Source organism: Pristiophorus japonicus, chromosome 8, assembly GCF_044704955.1.
Source record: "Pristiophorus japonicus isolate sPriJap1 chromosome 8, sPriJap1.hap1, whole genome shotgun sequence".
NCBI lineage: Eukaryota > Metazoa > Chordata > Chondrichthyes > Pristiophoridae > Pristiophorus > Pristiophorus japonicus.
In genome coordinates, this window is record NC_091984.1 from 153,846,900 (window position 1) to 153,871,436 (window position 24,537).

Consider the following 24,537-nt stretch of genomic DNA (forward strand, 5'->3'; position numbering starts at 1 on the left):
GCTGGAACCTAGGCAACGGGACCAGAGGCTGCGACACCTTGGGCAAGGTGACGCTAGGCACAGAGACCATGCGCAGCGAGACCCTAGGCAGCTAGAACCTAGGTAAACAGACCCGAGGCAACGAGACCCAAGGCAGCGAGACCCTGGGCAGGGAGACCGGAGGCACGAGACCCTAGACAGTGAGACACTGGGCAGAGAGACCCTGGGCTACGAGACCCTTGTAACCGAGACCCTTGTCAGCGAGACATTCGGCCACGAGACCCAAAGACCCGAGACCCGAGTCAGCGACAAGCTAGGCCGTGAGAGCCTGAGCAGCGAGACCCTAGGCAGCAACATGCTAGGCTGCGAGACCCTGAGCTGTGAAACAACAGGCCGCGAGACATTGGGCAGCGAGACCCAAGGCAGAGAGACACCGGGTAGCGAGACTCTGGGCAGCGAGACCCGAGGCTGTGAGAATCTAGGCAGCGAGACCCTAGGCAGTGAGATTCTAGGACGCGAGATGCTAGGCAGCTACTCCATCGGCCGCGAGACCCTGGGCCGCGAGACCGTGGGCAGCAACACCCAAGGCAGAGAGACATCGGGCAGCGAGACCCTAGGACCCGGGACCTTAGGGAGTGACACCATAGGCCACGAGGCCCTGGGAATCGAGAACAAGGGCAGCGAGACCCTGGGCTGCGAGACTCGAGGCGAGACACTGGCCAGCGAAACCAGAGGCTGCAAGATCCTAGGCAGCGAAACCCTGGGGAGCGAGACCCTAGGACCCGAAACCCGAGGCAGCGACACCCTATTCAGCGAGACTCGAGGCAGCGAGACGCTGGGCATAGAGCCCGTGTGTAGCGAGACACTGGGAAGCATGTCCCTGGGACCGGAAACCCTAGGCAATGAGACCCTCGGCAGTGAGAGCCGAGGCAATGACAGCCGAGGCTGTGAAACCTGGGCAGCGAGACCCTAGGCAGCGATAACCTGCTCAGCAAATCACTCCGCAGCGAGACACTGGGCAGTGAGATCCTGGGCAGTGAGACCCTGGGCAGCGAATCCCTGGGACCCAAGACATCAGGCAATGAGACCATAGGCAGCGAGAGCCTAGGCAGCGAGACTCTGGGCAGCAGGACATTAGGACCCGAGAGTCGAGGCAGCGAGACCTTAGGCAACCAGAACAGGGCAGCGAATCCCTGGGCAGAGAGAACCTAGGCAGCGAGACCCTGGTCAGCGATATGTTGGGCAGCGAGAACATGGGCAGCGAGACTTTGGGCAGCGAGGCGCTGAGCAGCGAGTCGCTCGGACCCGAGACGCTAGGCAGCGAGTCCCTAGGCAGCGAGACCCAGTGCAGCGAGACTATAGGCTGCGAGACACAAGACAATGAGACCCTAGGCAGCGAGACCCTAAAACACGAGACCCTGGGCAGCGAGACCCTGTGCTGCGAGAATCTAGGCAGCGAGACCCTCGGACCCGAGATACAAGCAGCGATCATTAGGCAGCGAGATGCTCGGACATGAGACCCTAGGATGCGAGACCCTGGGCAGAAAGACACTGGGCAGCAAGTCCTCTGGGTGACAGTATTACTCGACAGTATTACCCCTCTGGGTGACGGTTTTACTCCTCTGGGTGTCGTTATTGCTCCTCTGGGTGTCGCTATTACTCATCTGGGTGACGGTATTACTCATCTGGGTGTCAGTATTACTCCTCTAGATATCTGTATTAATCCTCTGGGTGACAGTATTACTCCTTTGGGTGTCGCTATTACTCCTCTGTGTGTCGGTATTACAACTCTGGGTGAAAGTATTAATCATCTGGGAGTCGGTATTACACGTCTTGATGTCGGCATTACTTCTCTGCGTTGGTATTACTCGTCTGGGTGTCAGTATTACTCCCCTGGGTGACAGTATTAGTCCTCTGATTTATGACATTATTCATCCAAGGGTGCCGGTATTACTCGTCTGGATTTCGGTATTACTCCACTTGGTGACGGTATTACTCCTCTGGATGTCGGTATTACGCCACTGGGTGACAGTATTACTCCTCTGGGTGACGGTATTACTCCTCTGTGTGTCGGTATTACTCCTCTGGATGTCGGTATTACTCCTCTGTGTTACTATGTTACTCCTCTGTGTGTCGCTATTACTCATCTGGATGTCGGTATTACTGCTCTGGGTGACGGTATTACTCACATGTGTGTCGGTATTACTCCCATGGGTGTCGGTATTACTCCTCTGGGTGTCGGTATTACTGATCTCGATGTCGGTAATACTCTTCTGGGTGGCATTATTACTAGACAGTATTACTCCTCTGGGTCACGGTATTGCTCCTGTGGATGTCGGTATTACTCCTCTTGGTGTCGGTATTATTCCTCTCGTTTCGGAATTACTCATCCGGATGTCGGTATTACTCCTCTCAATGAAGGTATTACTCATCTGGGTGACAATATTACTCCACTGGGTGACAGTATTACTCGACAGTATTACTTCTCTGGGTTACAATATTACTCCTCTGGGTGATGGCATTGTTCTGAGCTTCGATATTACTCCTCTGGGTGAAGGAATTACTCCTCTGGATGTCGGTATTACACACCTGGGTGACAGTATTACTCCTCTGGATGACATTATTGCTCCTCTATGTGACGGCATTAGTTTGGGTGTCGATATTACTCCTCTGGGTGACGGTATTACTCCTCTGGATGTCGGTATTACTTAGCTGGGTGTCGGTATTGCTGCTGTCGGTGAGGGGCTAACTCCCCTGGGTGACCGTATTACTCCTCTGGATATCGGTATTACTCCACTGGGTGAAAGAATTACATGTCTGCGTGTCGGTATCACTCCTCCGGGTGACGCTATAACTCCGCTGGATGTCGCTATTACTCGTCTGGCTGTCGGTATTACACCTCTGGGTGAAAGTATTACTCATCTGGGTGTCAGGATTACACCTCTGGATGTCGGTACTACTCCAAGGGTTGATATTACTCGTCTTGAGGTTGATATTACTCCTCTGCTTGTCGGTATTACTCCTCTGGTGACGGTATTCCTCTTCTAGGTGTCGATATTACTACTCTGGATGTCGGTATTACTCCTTTGGATGGCGGTAGTTCTCCTCTGGCTGTCACTATTACTCCTCTGGGCGAATGTATTACTTATTTGGGTTTCTGTATTCCTCCTCCGGATGAAGGTATTAATCCTCTGAGTGAACTTATTACTCCTCCGTGTTTCGACATTCCTCCTCTGGGTTCAGTATTACTCCTCTGCATGTCGGTATTACTCCTCTGGATGTCGCTACTACTCCTCTGGGTGTCGGTACTACTCATCTGAGTGTCGGAATACGCCTCTGAGTGTCAGTATTACTCCTGTGGATGTCAGTATTACTCCTCTTGGTGCAGGTATTACCACCTTGGATGTCGGTTTACTGCTCTGGGTGACTATATTACTCTTCTGTCTGCCGGTATTACTCCTCTGGATGTCGGTATTACACCTCTGAGTGACGGTATTACTCCTCTGGGTGTCGGTAATACTCCCCTGGGTGTCCGTATTAATCCTCTGGGTGCCAGTATTACTCCTCTTGGTGAAGGAATTGCCCCTCTGGGTGTCAATATTATTCGTCTGGGTGAAAGTATTACTCCTGTGGGTTTCGGTATCACTCCTCTGGATAACGGTATTAATCATCTGGATTTCGCTATTACTCCTATGGATGTAGGTATTACTCCTCTGGGTGACAGTATTACTCGACTGTATTACTCCTCTGTGTTACAGTATTATACCTCTGGGTGTCGGTATTACTCGTCTGGGTGCCGGTATTATTCCTCTGGTTTCGGAATTATTCATCTCGATGTCACTATTACTCCTCTCAGTGTCGGGATTAATGCTCTGAGTGACGGTATTACTCCAGTGGTGACAGTATTACTCGACAGTATTACACCTCTTGGTGACGGTATTACTCCTCTAAGTGTCGGTATTACTCCTTTGGGTGACGGTATTACTCCTGTGGATGTCGCTATTACTCCTCTGGGAGACAGTATTAATCGACAGTATTAACCCTGTGGGTGACGATATTACTCCTTTGGATGTCGATATCACTCCTCTGGTGACATTATCACTCCTCTGGGTGACGGCATTACTCTGGGTGCCGATATTACTCCTCTGGATATCGGTATTACTCATCTGGATGGCGATATTACACGTCTGAGGTTCGGTATTACGCCTCTGGATGACGGTATTACTCCTCCGGGTGTCGGTATTACTCCTCTGGTTGACGTTATTACTCCACTGGATGTCGGTATTACTCCTCTGGGTGCCGATATTACTCCTTTGGATGTCGGTATTACTCCGCTGGGTGACGGTATTACTTTGCTGGGTGTCGGTATTACTCCTCTGGGTGTCGATATTACTCCTCTGGACGTCGGTATTACTCCCCTGGGTGACAGTATTACTCATCTGGATATCGGTATTACTGCTCTGTGTGACGGTATTACTCAGCTGGGTGAAAGTATTACTCCTCTGTGTGTCGGTATTACACCTTTAAATGTCGGTATTACTCCTCTGGCTTGGTATTACTCGTCTGAGTGTCAGTATTACTCATCTGCCTATCGGTATTACTCCTCTGGGTAGCGGTATTACTCCTCTGGGTATCGGTATTACTCATGTCGATGTAGGTATTAATACTCCGGATGTAGGTATTACTCCTCTGGATTTCGGTATTCCTCCTCTGGGTGTCAGTATTACTCCTCTGGGTGAAATTTTGCTCCACTGTGTGTCGGCATTGCTCCTCTGGGGGCCAATATTACTCCTCTGGGTGAAAGTATTACTCCCCTGGGTTTCGGTATTACTTCTCTGGATGGCGTTATTATTCCTCTAGACTTCCCTATTAATCCTCTGGGTGTCGGTATTACTCATATGGATGTCGGTATCACTCCTCTGGGCGACAGCATTGTTCTGGGCGTCGATATTACTCCTCTGGGTGACTGTGTTATTCCTCTAGATTTCGGTATTACACACCTGGGTGACAATATTACTCCTTTAGGTGGCAATACTACTCCTCTTTGTGACAGCATTGCTCTGGGTGTCGATATTACTCCTCTGGGTGATGGTATTACTCCTCTGGATGGCGGTATTACTTTGTTGGGTGTCGGTATTACTCCTGTCGGTGACGGTATAACTCCCCTGGGTGACCGTATCACTCCTCCGGATCTCGGTATTACTCCACTGGGTGACAGTATTACTCGACTATATTACTCCTCTGGGTTACAGTATTATACATCTGGGTGTCGGTATTACTCCTCTGGGTGTCGATATTACTCCTCTGGACGTCGGTATTACTCCCCTGGGTGACAGTATTACTCCTCTGGATATCGGTATTACTGCTCTGTGTGACGGTATTACTCAGCTGGGTGAAAGTATTACTCCTCTGTGTGTCGGTATTACACATTTAAATGTCGGTATTACTCCTCTGGCTTGGTATTACTCGTCTGAGTGTCAGTATTACTCATCTGCCTATCGGTATTACTCCTCTGGGTGGCGGTATTACTCCTCTGGGTATCGGTATTACTCATGTCGATGTAGGTATTAATACTCCGGATGTAGGTATTACTCCTCTGGATGTCGGTATTGCTCCTCTGGGTGTCAGTATTACTCCTCTGGGTGAACTTTTACTCTACTGGATGTCGGCATTGCTCCTCTGGGGTCAATATTACTCCTCTGGGTGAAAGTATTAGTCCCCTGGGTTTCAGTATTACTTCTCTGGATGGCGTTATTATTCCTCTAGATTTCCCTATTAATCCTCTGGGTGTCGGTATTACTCATCTGGATGTCGGTATCACTCCTCTGGGTGACAGCATTGCTCTGGGCGTCGATATTACTCCTCTGGGTGACTGTGTTATTCCTCTGGATTTCGGTATTACACACCTGGGTGACAATATTACTCCTTTAGGTGGCAATACTACTCCTCTTTGTGACAGCTTTGCTCTGGGTGTCGATATTACTCCTCTGGGTGATGGTATTACTCCTCTGGATGGCGGTATTACATTGTTGGGTGTCGGTATTACTCCTGTCGGTGACGGTATAACTCCCCTGGGTGACCGTATCACTCCTCTGGATCTCGGTATTACTCCACTGGGTGACGGTATTACTCGACTATATTACTCCTCTGGGTTACAGTATTATACCTCTGGGTGTCGGTATTACTCGTCTGGGTGCCGGTATTATTCCTCTGGTTTCGGAATTATTCATCTCGATGTCACTATTACTCCTCCCAGTGTCGGGATTAATGCTCTGGTTGACGGTATTACTCCAGTGGGTGACAGTATTACTCAACAGTATTGCACCTCTTGGTGACGGTATTACTCCTCTAAGTGTCGTTATTACTCCTTTGGGTGACGGTATTACTCCTGTGGATGTCGCTATTACTCCTCTGGGAGACAGTATTAATCGACAGTATTACCCCTGTTGGTGACGATATTACTCCTTTGGATGTCGATATTACTCCTCTGGTGGCATTATCACTCCTCTGGGTGACGGCATTACTCTGGGTGCCGACATTACTCCTCTGGATATCGGTATTACTCATCTGGATGGCGATATTACACGTCTGAGGTTCGGTATTACGCCTCTGGATGACGATATTACTCCTCCGGGTGTCGGTATTACTCCTCTGGTTGAGTTTCTTACTCCACTGGATGTCGGTATTACTCCTCTGGGTGCCGATATTACTCCTTTGGATGTCGGTATTACTCAGCTGGGTGACGGTATTACTTTGCTGGGTGTCGGTATTACTCCTCTGGGTGTCGATATTACTCCTCTGGACGTCGGTATTACTCCCCTGGGTGACAGTATTACTCCTCTGGATATCGGTATTACTGCTCTGTGTGACGGTATTACTCAGTTGGGTGAAAGTATTACTCCTCAGTGGGTCGGTATTACACCTTTAAATGTCGGTATTACTCCTCTGGCTTGGTATTGCTCGTCTGAGTGTCAGTATTACTCATCTGCCTATCGGTTTTACTCCTCTGGGTGGCGGTATTACTCCTCTTGGTATAGGTATTACTCATATTTATGTAGGTGTTAATACTCCGGATGTAGGTATTACTCCGCTGGATGTCATTATTGCTCCTCTGGGTGTCAGTATTACTCGTCTGGGTGAAGTTTTACTCCACTGGGTGTCGGCATTGCTCCTCTGGGGGTCAATATTACTCCTCTGGGTGAAAGTATTACTCCCCTGGGTTTCGGTATTACTTCTCTGGATGGCGTTATTATTCCTCTGGATTTCGCTATTAATCCTCTGGGTGTCGATATTACTCATCTGGATGTCGGTATCACTCCTCTGGGTGACAGCATTGCTCTGGGCATCGATATTATTCCTCTGGGTGAATGTTATTCCTCTGGATTTCGGTATTACACAGCTGGGTGACAATATTACTCCTGTAGGTGGAAATACTACTCCTCTTTGTGACAGCTTTGCTCTGGGTGTCGATATTACTCCTCTGGCTGATGGTATTACTCCTCTGGATGTCGGTATTACTTTGTTGGGTGTTGGTATTACTCCTGTCGGTGATGGTATAACTCCCCTGGGTGACCGTATCACTCCTCTGGATCTCGTTATTACTCCACTGGGTGAAAGTATTACTCGTCTGGGCGTCGGTATTACTCCTCTGGGTGACGTTACTACTCCTCTGGATGTCACTATTACTCCTCTGGCTGTCGGTATTACTCTCTGGGTGACGGTATTACTCATCTGGGTGACAGTATCACAAATCTGGATGTCGGCATTACTCCTCTGGGTGACGGTATTATTCCTTTGGGTGTCGCTATTACTCCTCTGGGATCGGTATTACTCCTGTGGGTGAAAGTGTTACTCATTGTTGGTGTCAGTATTACACCTCTGGATGTCGGTATTACTTCTCTGGGTTGATATTAATCGTCTCGATTTCGATATTAGTTTTCTGCGTGTCGGTATTACTCCTCTGGTGACGGTATTCCTCCTCTGAATGAAGGTATTACTTCTTTGGATGTCGGGGTGACGACATTACTCTGGGTGTCGCTAGTACTCCTGTGGGTGACGGTATTAGTCCTCTGGATGTCGGTAGTGATCCTATGGGTTTCAGTATTACTCCTCTGGGTGTCGGTATTGCTCCTCTGGGTGTAAATATTACTCCTCTGGATGTCGTTATTAATCCCCGGGTGTCAGTATGTCTCCTCTGGGTGAAAGTATTGTTCCTCTGGGTTTAGGTATTGCTCCTCTGGTGTCGGTATAACTCCTCGGGACGTCGGTATTACTCCCCTGGGTGACAGTATTACTCCTCTGGGTGACAATATTACTCCTCGGGGTGACGGCATTGCTCTGGGCGTGGATATTACTACTCTGGGTGACGGTATTACTCATCAAGATGTCGGAATTACACACCTGGCTGACATTATTACTCCTCTGGGTGACTGAATTACTCCTCTCTGTGACGACATTACTCTGCGTGTCGATATTACTCCTGTGGGTGACGGTATTACTCATTTGGGTGTCCCTATTACTCCTTTGGGTTTCGGTATTATTCCTCTTGGTGAAAGTATTACTCATCTTGGTATCAGTATTACACCTCTGGATGTCGGTATTACACGTCTGGTTTGATATTACTCGTCTGGATATAGATATTACTGCTCTGCGTGTCGGTATAACTATTCTGGTGACGGCATTCCTCCTCTTGGTGTCGGTATTACTCCTCTGGATGTCGGTATTACTCCCATGGATGTCGGTAGTGCTCCTATGGGTTTCAGTATTACTCCGCTGAGTATCGGTATTGCTCCTCTGGTTGCCAATATCACTCCTCTGCGAGTAAGTATTACTCCTCTGGGTTTCGGTATTACTCCTCTGGATGAAGGTATTACTCCTCTGTGTGAAAGTATTGCTCCTCTGGGTGTCGGTATTACTCCTATGGGTTTCGGTATTACTCATCTGCATGTCGGTATTACTCCTCTGGTGACGGTATTCCTCCTCTGGCTGTCGGTATTATTCCTCTGGGTGTCAATATTACTCCTTTGGGAGGAAGTATTACTCCTCTGGGTTTCGGTATTACACCTCTGGATGAAGGTATTACTCCTCTGAGTGAAAGTATTACTCCTCTGGGTGTCGGTATTCCTCCTCTGGGTTTCGGTATTAGTCCTCTGTGTGGCGGCATTACTCCTATGGATATCGGTATTACTCCTCTGACTCTCGATATTATTCCTTAGCATGTCGGTTTTACACCGCTTGGTGACTGTATTACTCCTATGGATGTCGGTATTACTCCTCTGAGTGTCGATATTACTCCGCTGGACGTAGGTATTACTTCCGTGGGTGACAGTATTACACTTATGGATGTCAGTATTACTCCTCTGGGTGAAAGTATTACTCCTCTGGATGTCGATATCTCTCCTCTGGGTATCGGTATTAATCCTCTGGATGGCGGTATTACTGTTCTGGGTGTCGATATTACACCTCTGGATGTTGGTATTAATCCTCTGGTTGCTATTACCCGTCTGGGTGTCAGTATTACTCCTCTGCGTATCGATATTACTCATGTGGCTGACGGTATTACTCCTCCGGGTGTCGCTATTACTACTGCCGAAGTAGATATTACTCCTCTGGATGTCGGTATTACTCATCTGGGTGTCGGTATCGCTACTCTGGGTTCCGGTATTGCTCCTCTGGGTGTCGGTATTACTCCTCTGGGAGACAGTATTAATCGACAGTATTACACCTGTGGGTGACGATATTACTCCTTTGGATGTCGATATTACTCCTCTGGTGCCATTATTACTCCTCTGGGTGACGGCATTACTCTGGTGTCGATATTACTCCTCTGGATATCGGTATTACTCATCTGGATGGCGTTTTTACACATTCTGAGGTTCGCTATTACGACTCTGGATTACGATATCACTCCTCTGGATGTCGGTATTACACCTCTGGCTGCCGATACTACTCCTTTGGATGTCGGTATTACTCCACTGGGTGACGGTATTATTTTGCTGGGTGTCGGTATTACTCCTCTGGGTGCCGATATTACTCCTCTGAACGTCGGTATTACTCCCCTGGGTGACAGTATTACTCCTCTGGATATCGGAATTACTCCTCTGTGTGACGGTATTAATCTGCTGGGTGAAAGTATTACTCCTCTGGATGTCGCTATTACACCTCTGGGTTGGTATTACTCGTCTGGGTGTCATTATTACTCATCTGCCTATCGGTATTACTCCTCTGGGTGGCGGTATTACTCCTCTGTGTATCGGTATTTCTCCTGTCGACATAGGTATTAATACTCTGGATGTCGGTATTACTCCTCTGGATGTCGGTATTGCGCCTCTGGGTGTCAGTAGTACTCCTCTGCGTGAGATTCCACTCCACTGGGTGTCGGTATTGCTCCTCTGTGTGTCAATATTACTCATCTGGGTGAAAGTATTACTCCACTGAGTGTCGGTATTACTCCTCTGGATGGATTTCTTATTCCTCTGGATTTCGCTATTAATCCTCTGGGTGTCGGTATTTCTCCTCTGGATGTCGGTATAACTTCTCTGGGTGACAGCATTGCTCTGCGCGTCGATATTACTCCTCTGGGCGACTATATTATTCCTCTGTATTTCGGTGTTACACAACTGGGTGACATTATCACTCCTCTAGGTGGCAATATTACTCCTCTTTGTGACAGCATTACTCTGGGTGTCGATATTATTCCTCTGGGTGACGGTATTACACCTCTGGATGTCGGTTTTACTTTGCTGGATGTCGGTAATACTCCTGTCGCTGACGGTATAACTCCCCTGGGTGATCATATTACTCCTCTGGATCACGGTATTACTCCACGGGGTGAAGGTATTACTCCTCTGGATGTCGCTATTACTCCTCTGGCTGTCGGTGTTACTCTCTGGGTGACGGTATTACTCGTCTGGGTGACAGTATTACAAATCTGGATGTCAGCATTACTCATCTGGGTGACCGTATTACCCCTTTGGGTGTCGCTATTACTCCTCTGGGTTTCGGTATTACTCCTCTGGGTGAAAGTATTACTCATTTTGTTGTCAGTATTACATCTATGGATGTCGGTATTACTCCTCTGGGTTGTTATTACTCGTCTCGATGTCGATAATACTTTTCTGCGCGTCGGTATTATTCGTCTGGTAACGGCATTCCTTCTCTGAATGAAGGTATTACTTCTCTGGATGTCGGTATTACTCCTCTGGACGTCGGTAGTGATCCTTTGGGTTCCAGTATTACTCCTCTGGGTGTCGGTATTGCTTCTCTAGGTGTCAATATTACTCCTCTGGATGTCGTTATTAATCCTCTGGGTGTAGGTATTACTCCTCTGGGAGACAGTATTAATCGACAGTATTACACCTGTGGGTGACGATATTACTCCTTTGGATGTCGACATTACTCCTCTGGTGACATTATTACTCCTCTGGGTGACGGCATTACTCTGGTGCCGATATTACTCCTCTGGATATCGGTATTACTCATCAGGATGGCGCTATTACACCTCTGAGGTTCGGTATTACGAATCTGGATTACTATATCACTCCTCTGGATGTCGGTATTACTCCTCTGGCTGCCGATACTACTCCTTTGGATGTCGGTATTACTCCACTGGGTGACGGTATTACTTTGCTGGGTGTCGGTATTACTCCTCTGTGTGCCGATATTACTCCTCTGGATATCGGTATTAATCCTCTGTGTGACGGTATTAATCTGCTGGGTGAAAGTATTACTCCTCTGGATGTCGATATTACACCTCTGGGTTGGTATTACTCGTCTGGGTGTCAGTATTACTCATATGCCTATCGGTATTACTCCTCTGGGTGGCGGTATTACTCCTCTGTGTTTCGGTATTTCTCCTGTCGACATAGGTATTAATACTCTGGATGTCGGTATTACTCCTCTGGATGTCGGTATTGCGCCTATGGGTGCCATTAGTACTCCTCTGCGTGCGATTTCACTCCACTGGGTGTCGGTATTGCTCCTCTGTGTGTCAATATTACTCATCTGGGTGAAAGTATTACTCCACTGAGTGTCGGTATTACTCCTCTGGATGGCGTTCTTATTCCTCTGGATTTCGCTATTAATCCTCTGGGTGTCGGTATTTCTCCTCTGGATGTCGGTATAACTTCTCTAAGTGACAGCATTGCTCTGCGCGTCGATATTACTCCTCTGGGCGACTATATTATTCCTCTGTATTTCGGTGTTACACAACTGGGTGACATTATCACTCCTCTAGGTGGCAATATTACTCCTCTTTGTGACAGCATTACTCTGGGTGTCGATATTATTCCTCTGGGTGACGGTATTACACCTCTGGATGTCGGTTTTACTTTGCTGGATGTCGGTAATACTCCTGTCGCTGACGGTATAACTCCCCTGGGTGATCATATTACTCCTCTGGATCACGGTATTACTCCACGGGGTGAAGGTATTACTCCTCTGGATGTCGCTATTACTCCTCTGGCTGTCGGTGTTACTCTCTGGGTGACGGTATTACTCGTCTGGGTGACAGTATTACAAATCTGGATGTCAGCATTACTCATCTGGGTGACCGTATTACCCCTTTGGGTGTCGCTATTACTCCTCTGGGTTTCGGTATTACTCCTCTGGGTGAAAGTATTACTCATTTTGTTGTCAGTATTACATCTATGGATGTCGGTATTACTCCTCTGGGTTGTTATTACTCGTCTCGATGTCGATAATACTTTTCTGCGCGTCGGTATTATTCGTCTGGTAACGGCATTCCTTCTCTGAATGAAGGTATTACTTCTCTGGATGTCGGTATTACTCCTCTGGACGTCGGTAGTGATCCTTTGGGTTCCAGTATTACTCCTCTGGGTGTCGGTATTGCTTCTCTAGGTGTCAATATTACTCCTCTGGATGTCGTTATTAATCCTCTGGGTGTAGGTATTACTCCTCTGGGAGACAGTATTAATCGACAGTATTACACCTGTGGGTGACGATATTACTCCTTTGGATGTCGACATTACTCCTCTGGTGACATTATTACTCCTCTGGGTGACGGCATTACTCTGGTGCCGATATTACTCCTCTGGATATCGGTATTACTCATCAGGATGGCGCTATTACACCTCTGAGGTTCGGTATTACGAATCTGGATTACTATATCACTCCTCTGGATGTCGGTATTACTCCTCTGGCTGCCGATACTACTCCTTTGGATGTCGGTATTACTCCACTGGGTGACGGTATTACTTTGCTGGGTGTCGGTATTACTCCTCTGTGTGCCGATATTACTCCTCTGGATATCGGTATTAATCCTCTGTGTGACGGTATTAATCTGCTGGGTGAAAGTATTACTCCTCTGGATGTCGATATTACACCTCTGGGTTGGTATTACTCGTCTGGGTGTCAGTATTACTCATATGCCTATCGGTATTACTCCTCTGGGTGGCGGTATTACTCCTCTGTGTTTCGGTATTTCTCCTGTCGACATAGGTATTAATACTCTGGATGTCGGTATTACTCCTCTGGATGTCGGTATTGCGCCTATGGGTGCCATTAGTACTCCTCTGCGTGCGATTTCACTCCACTGGGTGTCGGTATTGCTCCTCTGGGTGCCAATATTACTCCTCTGGGTGAAAGTATTACTCCCCTGGGTTGCAGTATTAATCCTCTGGATGACGTTCTTATTCCTCTGGATTTCGCTATTAATCCTCTGGATGTCGGTATTACTCCTCTGGACGTCGGTAGTGATCCTTTGAGTTCCAGTATTACTCCTCTGGGTGTCGGTATTGCTTCTCTAGGTGTCAATATTACTCCTCTGGATGTCGTTATTAATCCTCTGGGTGTAGGTATTACTCCTCTGGGAGACAGTATTAATCGACAGTATTACACCTGTGGGTGACGATATTACTCCTTTGGATGTCGACATTACTCCTCTGGTGACATTATTACTCCTCTGGGTGACGGCATTACTCTGGTGCCGATATTACTCCTCTGGATATCGGTATTACTCATCTGGATGGCGCTATTACACCTCTGAGGTTCGGTATTACGAATCTGGATTACTATATCACTCCTCTGGATGTCGGTATTACTCCTCTGGCTGCCGATACTACTCCTTTGGATGTCGGTATTACTCCACTGGGTGACGGTATTACTTTGCTGGGTGTCGGTATTACTCCTCTGTGTGCCGATATTACTCCTCTGGATATCGGTATTAATCCTCTGTGTGACGGTATTAATCTGCTGGGTGAAAGTATTACTCCTCTGGATGTCGATATTACACCTCTGGGTTGGTATTACTCGTCTGGGTGTCAGTATTACTCATATGCCTATCGGTATTACTCCTCTGGGTGGCGGTATTACTCCTCTGTGTTTCGGTATTTCTCCTGTCGACATAGGTATTAATACTCTGGATGTCGGTATTACTCCTCTGGATGTCGGTATTGCGCCTATGGGTGCCATTAGTACTCCTCTGCGTGCGATTTCACTCCACTGGGTGTCGGTATTGCTCCTCTGGGTGCCAATATTACTCCTCTGGGTGAAAGTATTACTCCCCTGGGTTGCAGTATTAATCCTCTGGATGACGTTCTTATTCCTCTGGATTTCGCTATTAATCCTCTGGATGTCGGTATTTCTCCTCTGGATGTCGGTATAACTCCTCTGGGTGACAGCATTGCTCTGCGCGTCGACATTACTCCTCTGGGCGACTATATTATTCCTCTGTATTTCGGTTTTGCACACCTGGGTGACATTATCACTCCTCTAGGTGGCAATATTACTCCTCTTTGTAACAGCATTACTCTGGGTGTCGATATTATTCCTCTGGGTGACGGTATTACACCTCTGGATGCCGGTATTACGTTGCTGGGTGTCGATAATACTCCTGTCGCTGACGGTATAACTCCCCTGGGTGATCATATTACTCCTCTGGATCTCGGTATTACTCCACGGGGTGAAAGTATTACTCCTCTGGATGTCGCTATTACTCCTCTGGCTGTCGGTGGTACTCTCTGGGTGACGGTATTACTCGTCTGGGTGACAGTATTACAAATCTGGATGTCAGCATTACTCCTCTGGGTGACCGTATTACCCATTTGGGTGTCGCTATTACTCCTCTGGGTTTCGGTATTACTCCTCTGGGTGAAAGTATTACTCATTTTGGTGTCAGTATTACATCTATGGATGTCGGTATTACTCCTCTGGGTTGTTATTACTCGTCTCGATGTCGATATTACTTTTCTGCGCGTCGTTATTATTCCTCTGGTGACGGTATTCCTCCTCTGAATGAAGGTATTACTTCTCTGGATGTCGGTATTACTCCTCTGGACGTCGGTAGTCATCCTTTGGGTTCCAGTATTACTTCTCTGGGTGTCGGTATTGCTTCTCTAGGTGTCAATATTACTCCTCTGGATGTCGTTATTAATCCTCTGGGTGTCGGTATTACTCCTCTGGGAGACAGTATTAATCGACAGTATTAAACCTGTGGGTGACGATATTATTCCTTTGGATGTCGATATTACTCCTCTGGCGACATTATTACTCCTCTGGGTGACGGCATTACTCTGGTGCCGATATTACTCCTCTGGATATCGGTATTACTCATCTGGATGGCGTTATTACACCTCTGAGGTTCGGTATTACGACTCTGGATTACGATATCACTCCTCTGGATGTCGGTATTACTCCTCTGGCTGCCGTTACTACTCCTTTGGATGGCGGTATTACTCCACTGGGTGACGGTATTACTTTGCTGGATGTCGGTATTACTCCTCTGGGTGCCGGTATTACTCCTCTGAACGCCGGTATTACTCCCCTGGGTGACAGTATTACTCCTCTGGATATCGGTATTACTCCTCTGTGTGACGGTATTAATCTGCTGGGTGAAAGTATTACTCCTCTGGATGTCGATATTACACCTCTGGGTTGGTATTACTCGTCTGGGTGTCAGGATTACTCATCTGCCTATCGGTATTACTCCTCTGGATGGCGGTATTGCGCCTCTGGGTGTCAGTAGTACTCCTCTGCGTGAGATTTCACTCCACTGTGTGTCGGTATTGCTCCTCTGGGTGTCAATATTACTCCTCTGGGTGAAAGTATTACTCCCCTGGGTTTCGGTATTACTCCTCTGGATGGCGTTCTTATTCTTCTGGATTTCGCTATTAATCATCTGGGTGTCGGTAGTTCTCCTCTGGATGTCGGTATAACTCCTCTGGGTGACAGCATTGCTCTGCGCGTCGATATTACTCCTCTGGGCGACTATATTATTCCTCTGTATTTCTGTATTACACACCTGGGTGACATTATCACTCTCTAGGTGGCAATATTACTCCTCTTTTTGACAGCATTACTCTGGGTGTCGATATTATTCCTCTGGGTGACGGTATTACACCTCTGGATGTCGGTATTACTTTGCTGGGTGTCGGTAATACTCCTGTCGCTGACGGTATAACTCCCCAGGGTGATCATATTACTCCTCTGGATCTCGGTATTACTCCACGGGGTGAAAGTATTGCTCCTCTGGGTGTCGCTATTACTCCTCTGGCTGTCGGTGTTACTCTCTGGGTGACGGTATTACTCGTCTGGGTGACAATATTACAAATCTGGATGTCGGTATTACTACTCCTCTGGGTTGTTATTACTCGTCTCGATGTCGATATTACTTTTCTGCGTGTCGGTAATATTCCTCTGGTGACGGTATTCCTCCTCTGAATGAAGGTATTACTTCTCTGGATGTCGGTATTACTCCTCTGGACGTCGGTAGTGATCCTTTGGGTTCCAGCATTGCTCCTCTGGGTGTCGGTGTTGCTTCTCTGGGTGTCAATATTACTCCTCTGGATGTCGTTATTAATCCTCTGGGTGTCTGTATTTCTCCTCTGGGTGAAATTATTGTTCCTCTGGGTTTAGATATTGCTCCTCTGGTGTCGGTATTACTCCTCTGGACGTTGGTATTACTCCCCTGGGTGACAGTATTATTCCTCTGGGTGAAAATATTACTCCTCGGGGTGACGGCATTGCTCTGCGCATCGAAATCGCTCCTCTGGGTGATGGTATTACTCATCTGGATGTCGGAATTACACACCTGGGTGACATTATTACTCCTCTGGGTGACTGAATTACTCCTCTGTGTGACGACATTGCACTGGGTGTCGATATTACTCCTCTGGGTGACGGTATTACTCCTCTGGATGTCGGTATTACGGTGCTGCGTTTCGGTATTACACCTGTCGGTGACGGTATAACTCCCCTGGGTGACCGTATTACTCCTCTGGATATCGGTATTACTCCTCTGGGTGTCGGGATTACTCCTCTGGGTGACGCTATTATTCCTCTGGATGGCACTATTACTCATCTGGCTGTCGGCATTACTCCTCTGGGTGAAGGTATTCCTCATCTGGGTTACTGTATTACTCCTCTGGATGTCGGCATTACTCCTCTGGATTATGGCATTACTCCTTTGAGTATACCTATTACTCCTTTGGGTTTCGGTATTACTCCCCTTGGTGAAAATATTACTCATCTGGGTATCAGTATTACACCTCTGGATGTTGGTATTACACGTCTGGTTTGATATTACTCGTCTGGATGTAGATATTACTGCTCTGCGTGTCGGTATAACTACTCTGGTGACGGCATTCCTCCTCTTGGTGTCGGTAGTACTCCTCTGGATGTCGGTATTACTCCCATGGATGTCGGTAGTGCTCCTATGGGTTTCAGTATTACTCCTCAGAGTATCGGTATTGCTCCTCTGGATGCCAATATTACTCCTCTGCGAGAAAGTATTACTCTTCTGAGTTTCGGTATTACTCCTCTGGATGAAGGTATTACTCCTCTGTGTGAAAGTATTACTCCTCTGGGTGTCGGTATTACTCCTCTGGGTTTCGGTATTAATCATCTGCGTGTCAGTATTACTCCTCTGGTGACGGTATTCCTCCGCTGGGTGAAAGTATTGCACCTCTGGGTGTCGATATTACTCCTCTGGGTGACGGTATTGCTCCTCTGGGTGTCGGTATTGTTCCTCTGAGTGTCAGTATTACTCCTTTGGGAGAAATTATTACTCCTCTGTTTCGGCATTACTCCTCTGGATGAAGGTATTACTCCTCTCAGTGAAAGTATTACTCGTCTGGGTGTCGGTATTCCTCCTCTGGGTTTCGGTATTATTCCTCTGTGTGGCGGCATTACTCCGATGGATATCGGTATTACTCCTCTGGCTGTCGATATTACTCCTTTGGATGTCGGTATTACTCCTCTGGGTGACTGTATTACTCCTATGGATGTGGGTATTACACCTCTGAGTGTCGATATTACTCCTCTGGACATAGGTATTACTTTCCTGTGTGACAGTATTACTCCTATGGGTGTCAGTATTACTCCTCTGTGTGACGCTATTACTCCTCTGGATGTCGATATTTCTACTCTGGGTATCGATATTACTCCTCTGGGTGCCGGTATTATTCCTCTGGGTGATAGTATTACTCCTCTAGATGTGGGTATTTGTAGGAGCGGATTTTTGGTCAGAAACTGGACTAGTATACGGGACCAAACATTTGTTTTATATTCCCCTATAATGAATTTTGTAAGGTTCAATACTGATGCATTATGCTTTATATAAAAAAACAGTTAGACTTCAAGGTATGCTGGCCTTGAGTTATGGAGATAGGAAAGTGAGATTATGAACACTGGAGAGTTAATTGCTGGGTATGTTTGTTTATACCGGTGCCAAAAGACCTGCTCTTGTTTATACTGCCCTGTCACAATGCAGAATGGTTTATATCAAAAGCTCAGACTTCGATAGTAAAAGCTTTGTAGTGCTAAAGCATGTGTTGTAAAGTGACATAATTTGTAAGATAGATGAACTTCACTGGAGATAACAATTTGAGAAGCTGGTTCGAAGACAGGGGCCTTTAACACTTCTCCCAAAGTTTTGTCTCCGATTTCATAAACCTCTCTTTATACATTATACAGTCTCGGAAATATTTTTCCACAACAAAATGGCGTCACTGGAACAGGATACTGTCCGATCGGACGTGATCACTTAAGACAGTATCTGGAACCTGGTGTTAGAGACTGAAAAGAGAGGTGTACGGAACTACGGGATAGTGTATAAGATATGAGTAAGTAGATAGCGGGAAGAGGCAGACTAACCAGTTTGAGTTGTTCCTTTAGTAAATAAGGTCGGTGCGGAAGGGAACTGATCATTCCAACCTAGAGCCGAAAGCTCCGGTGGTAAGGAAACACGCTAGCTTTGCTGCGAAGACAAATGGTCTCCACAGAGTAGTCGTGGCTGTGAGTATTGCAGAAACAAAGGGACGCGTCCGAGACTGGCGAACATCGAAGGTAAGGAAGGGAATATAAAACGCGGATGCCCGGGTCATTAATTAATTCCTATCATTAATTGTAACTTGCGTAAATACGTAATTCCATAAAAAAAAACTGATAGTGACTATCTTAAGTGACATATCGATCCAGACATAAGCTTTGTTGAATGAAGAGAGATTTTGAGAGTGTCTATTTTGAATGAAGAGAGTACTCGAGTGATTTTGACTGTGGGATGAATGAAAGCCTGCTTGGGAAGGTGTGGAGTTGCCTGCCTGTTTTAGCTCCACCCACTCTTTCCAAACAGAGTAAAAAATAATTAACCCTTCGTAGTGTTGTCCTGTATGTGGGAAGTTTAAGAAACTGTGAACCTTATGGTATTACATTTTAAGTTAGAAACGAAGGTGTGGATATATTCGGATGATAAGTTATGGAGCTAGGAAATGCACAAAGGGTAGGTTTGTTAAGTAAAAGATAAAAAAAATACATGCTCCCGGTAGTAAAAAAAAAGAAGAATTTATTTGACACGTTCACTTACTTGTCGAAAGAAAACATGCAATTGTGTTGAAAGACATAAATTTAGTCCATGAATGAGATAAAGTATGCCTTTTAAAACGCTCCCATTTTCCTTTGTGTAAAACCTTGACACGAAAGCTTCTAGCTCAGTAAAGAAAAAAGAGTTTTAAATTTAGAAATACCTTCAGGGATCAGGTCAACCTCCTGGGGGAGTGATGAGCTATTTGTGAAGGTGTAAAAGGGACATTTGAAAAAGGCTGAATCAGCAAGCTTTAGCAGTTTAGAAAATAAAACGACAAGGCAGGAAAAGGTCTCTGCCACGGGAACAGAAGGAGGGCAGAATAGGGAGACTTGCCATAATTGTGGAAAACCGGGCCATTTTTGACATCGAATGCAAAGGGAAAGGCAGTGAAAAGCACTGTACGTATTGTGGTAAGAAAGGGCACCTGGAAGCGACATGCTATAGTAAAAATGGCTATCCGAATAAGGCAAGGACGCTGTCAGAACAGGAATACCAGAAGTGGCAGGCATACAAAGCCACCCGGTGATGTCCGGCGGCCTCTGTACAAAGTAAAAAGGAGGGAAGGATATATGTGTCTGCACTAGTAGGGGGCCGACAGTGTGAGATGCTAGTGGACACGGGAGCCTCAATATCCATTACCAATATGTCCCTTCCCGTCACCGAGAAGAAGGCTCTGATAAACAGAATAGATGGACGGCCAACACTGGCCTACCTGAGCATCACCCAATTGGTGGAAATTGATAACTTATATATACCCATGAGATTTTACGCATGCAAGAATCGTGAGGGAAAAATACTGGGCGGTAAAATTTAAGCGAGCCTGTGGTGATGACTGGAAACATCATTCTACACACTAAACACACATTGGTAGAAATGTTCAACACAGGAAAACTGAGAACCATATCTAATATGAAACGGGCAAAGTGGGAAGCAGTCCTCTTAACACCCAACAAAGCGGTAACCATAATTAGGGATATCAGAAACAACCCCGCAGAAGGTATGATGGGTGAAGGGGAACCCCACTTTTGTGAAGACGTATGTGAGGATATGGAAGAGGATAGAATAAAAGACGCCCCCCTTCAAACCGCAGAACAAACCTTGTTTGTGGACGGCTCACGAAAATACGTAGAGGGACTACCTCGTTCCGGATGGGCCGTAGTTAACCAGGATATAGAGACAGTTGAATCAGGGCGAATTAATGGGGGGTCGTCAGCTCAAGTGGCAGAATTGGTAGCCCTCACCCAGGCACTCGAATTATCGGAAAATAAGATTGTTAATATCTATACGGACAGTAGATATGCATTCGGGGTCGTACACGATTATATGACAGCATTGGGGAGATGGTTTGTTTGCGATGGATAAAGCCATAACTTACTAAATACCAGTTGATATCAGCTGTGAAAAAGATATTGGTTTAATTGAAAAAAAAAGAATTTGAAGAGGTAAAAAACACTCTCCATTGATAATGATTTTAAATTATTAAAATTAAGTCAGTGCTGCTGGGACCCGAGACAAACAGATAAGTATTGAGAAACTACACCAGGACACTTCTGAGGAGGAAATAGGTATGTGAACAAAGCAGGGCGCAACGCAAGGGAAGGATAATGTTTGGAGACGAAACGACAAGGTAATGGCACCTGAATGCATACAGAATACCTTATCGGAGTTGTATCATGGCCTGTCTCATTCAGGCTGAGAGGCCATGATCGGAAGTGTTGGGAGAGATTGGTGGTGGAAAGAGATGGGGAAAGATATTGCCATCGGTGCGTTACGTGCGCACAATATAATCCAGGCAGGCCCATTAAAATTAAAATGAGACACCAGCCCCATCCACGGGTGCCATGGGAACACGTACAAATTGATTTCACAGGTCCTTTGCCTCCATCCCATGGAAAAATATATTGCCTAGTTATTATAGATCAATTTACCCGGTGGGTGGAAGCTTTCACCACACGTGATTGCACTGCCTCAACAGTAGCAAGGATATTCTGACCAAGGCACCCACTTCACCGGAAAAATTGTAAAAACGATATGCCAGCTGATGGGCATAAAACAATAATTCCACATCCCCTACCACCCGCAGAGTTCTGGAATGGTAGAGCGCATGAACCGTACCCTTAAGAATGCCCTGGCAATTGCATGCAAATATTCGGAAAAACGTGGACAGAAATATTACCCATTATATTGATGAAGTTAAGAGCCACGACAAACCGGACAACCGGATTAACCCCTTATGAACTAATGACAGGAAGGGCGATGCAATTACCAGAGAACATCATAACAGGGGGGGGGGCGATGTAGGGCCATTAAAAGACAAAATAAAACAGTATGTTGTGGAATTAAGTACTCAATTAAAAGGGATGCGTAAATTAGTTAGGGACAATCAGGAAGAAAGAGACGCGGAAGCAGAGCTTACAAAGCTCATTGAAGTCCCGTTGGCGGGAAGTCGCGGTATGGTAAGGGTCCTGCCGGGAAAACCGGGATTTGCCCCAATAATGGATAGGACCGTATGAGGTTACAATCAGCAGGGACCAGGGACACTTGTGCCTGCATCGATGTTAAAGGGAACGGACAATGGAAGCATCAGACCCAGCTTAAGGTTTTTGAACCAGCCGTTTAGCACACGTATTAGTTGTTGTTGTTTGTCTATTTACAGATTGACAGCGAGAGATTCTTCAAGCAAGCCATACGGCCATTTTGCCTTTGACTATTTGTTAATTATAGGGTAATAAGATGAAACTATATATTGCGATCGGTGCGATTATCATAGTTCGTGTTAGGTCCGGCCTGCTAGCTAGACCGAAACGAGAGTTACATGTAAATACCTTCTTGTACATGTCTTATGTTTATGCGCAAAATGAGAACTTTTCCAGTTGCTGGGTATGTTCGCACATCCCCATACATAGCAAAGGAGGCATCCCTTTGAGGTCAACCTCCCTTAACATTTCGGAAGTAGCAGAGTGGGTAATGCGACAAAACGGTACAGGGGAAGTAAATGATACTTGGAACCAGAGTGGGAATAAGGAAACGTGGAAATCGGGGGGTTACCTTTTGGATGCATTTGACGGATGGTACCCGCCGGAATACAGTAGGTCGGTACGAACCCCGTTCCTGGTTTTGAACAACACCTCAGTAGTTGGAAGGCCCACTGCTGACATTTGGTTCACTAGAAACCTGACTGGTGAGGAAACAGGTTTTGTAGCAGGATACTTTAACCTCACCAGGAGGAACATAATAGCCAGCGGAACAACAAACCAGGGGTTCTTTGAAATAGAAGGTTTGAAGAATCAGGCAAGTAGCCAGCACTGGGACACTAAGATTAGGTGGCGACGGAGGCTGAGAGAGACTGGGATCGAATCTAACAGCATACAATGGCACTTATTTTGTGTGCGGGCACATGGCCTACCCCTGGTTGCCACAGGACGGAGGGGTCCTGTTATTTGGGACATGTGGTCCCCTTTTGTCAGATGGGTACGTGCATTAGCAGAAGTACAGACACCACGTCGACTAAGGCGAGATCTTGCCCCGGTAGAGAGGCTATTTGGGGTCATGATGCTCCTATTCGGGATAGGACGCACCATGGATGAATTACGTAAACTAGAGAGGGTTAACGACACTGCTGAAGCAATAGAGGGCATAACGGCTGAAATGGTAGCCATACGCACAATGGTACTCCAGAACAGAATGGCCCTAGGTTATATACTAGCACAAAGTGGGGGCACATGTGCCTTAATTGGAGCTGAATGTTGCACTTACATTCCCGATAATTCAGAAAACATAACCAACCTCGCTGATCTCATAAGAAGGGAGCTAATGAAGTTATCCATAACAGCAGCAGGATCTGGCTGATTTGACTCGCTATTAGGGGGATCCTGGGGATCCTATCTTATGCATGGAGCAATTATTCTGGTTACAATAATAATTACTTGCTGTCTGATTATCGGGTGTTTTGATATCTGCTGTAAAGTTATGATGGCTCGACTGATGCCAGTAGCCAGTGTAATCGCCGAAGAAGAAGCACACCTGATGGAAATACCTGACACCATGGATAACGAAACAGACGACGAAGACACCGACCACTATCTTTGAAAGGTAGCCTAGAGCTACAGGCAAGGTGGACATACGAAATATCAGGGAAGTAACATACCCCAAAGGACGAATATATGACATCATACTATTATCATTGTGGTCATCTGGATTTCGTGAACATCATCCAGGACCAAAAGGGGGAATATTGTTAGAGCGGATTTTTGGACATATACTGGACTAGTATCGGGGACCAAACATTTGTTTAATTTTCCCCTTTAATGAATTTTGTAAGGGACAATACTGATGCATTATGCTTTATATAAAAAACAGTTAGACTTAAAGGTATGCTGGCCTTGAGTTATGGAGATAGGAAAGTGAGATAATGAACACTGGAGAGTTAAGTTCTGGGTATGTTTGTTTATACCGGTGCCAAAAGACCTGCTCTTGTTTATACTGCCCTGTCACAATGCAGGATGGTTTATATCAAAAGCTTAGCCTTCGATAGTAAAAGTATTGTAGTGCTAAAGCATGTGTTGTAAAGTGACATAATTTGTAAGATAAATGAACTTCACTGGACATACCAATTTGAGAAGCTGGTTCAATGACAGGGGCCTTTAACAGTTCTCACAACTTTGTCTCCGATTTAATAAACCTCTCTTTATATATTATACAGTCTCGGAAATATTTTTTCACAACAAAATGGCATCACG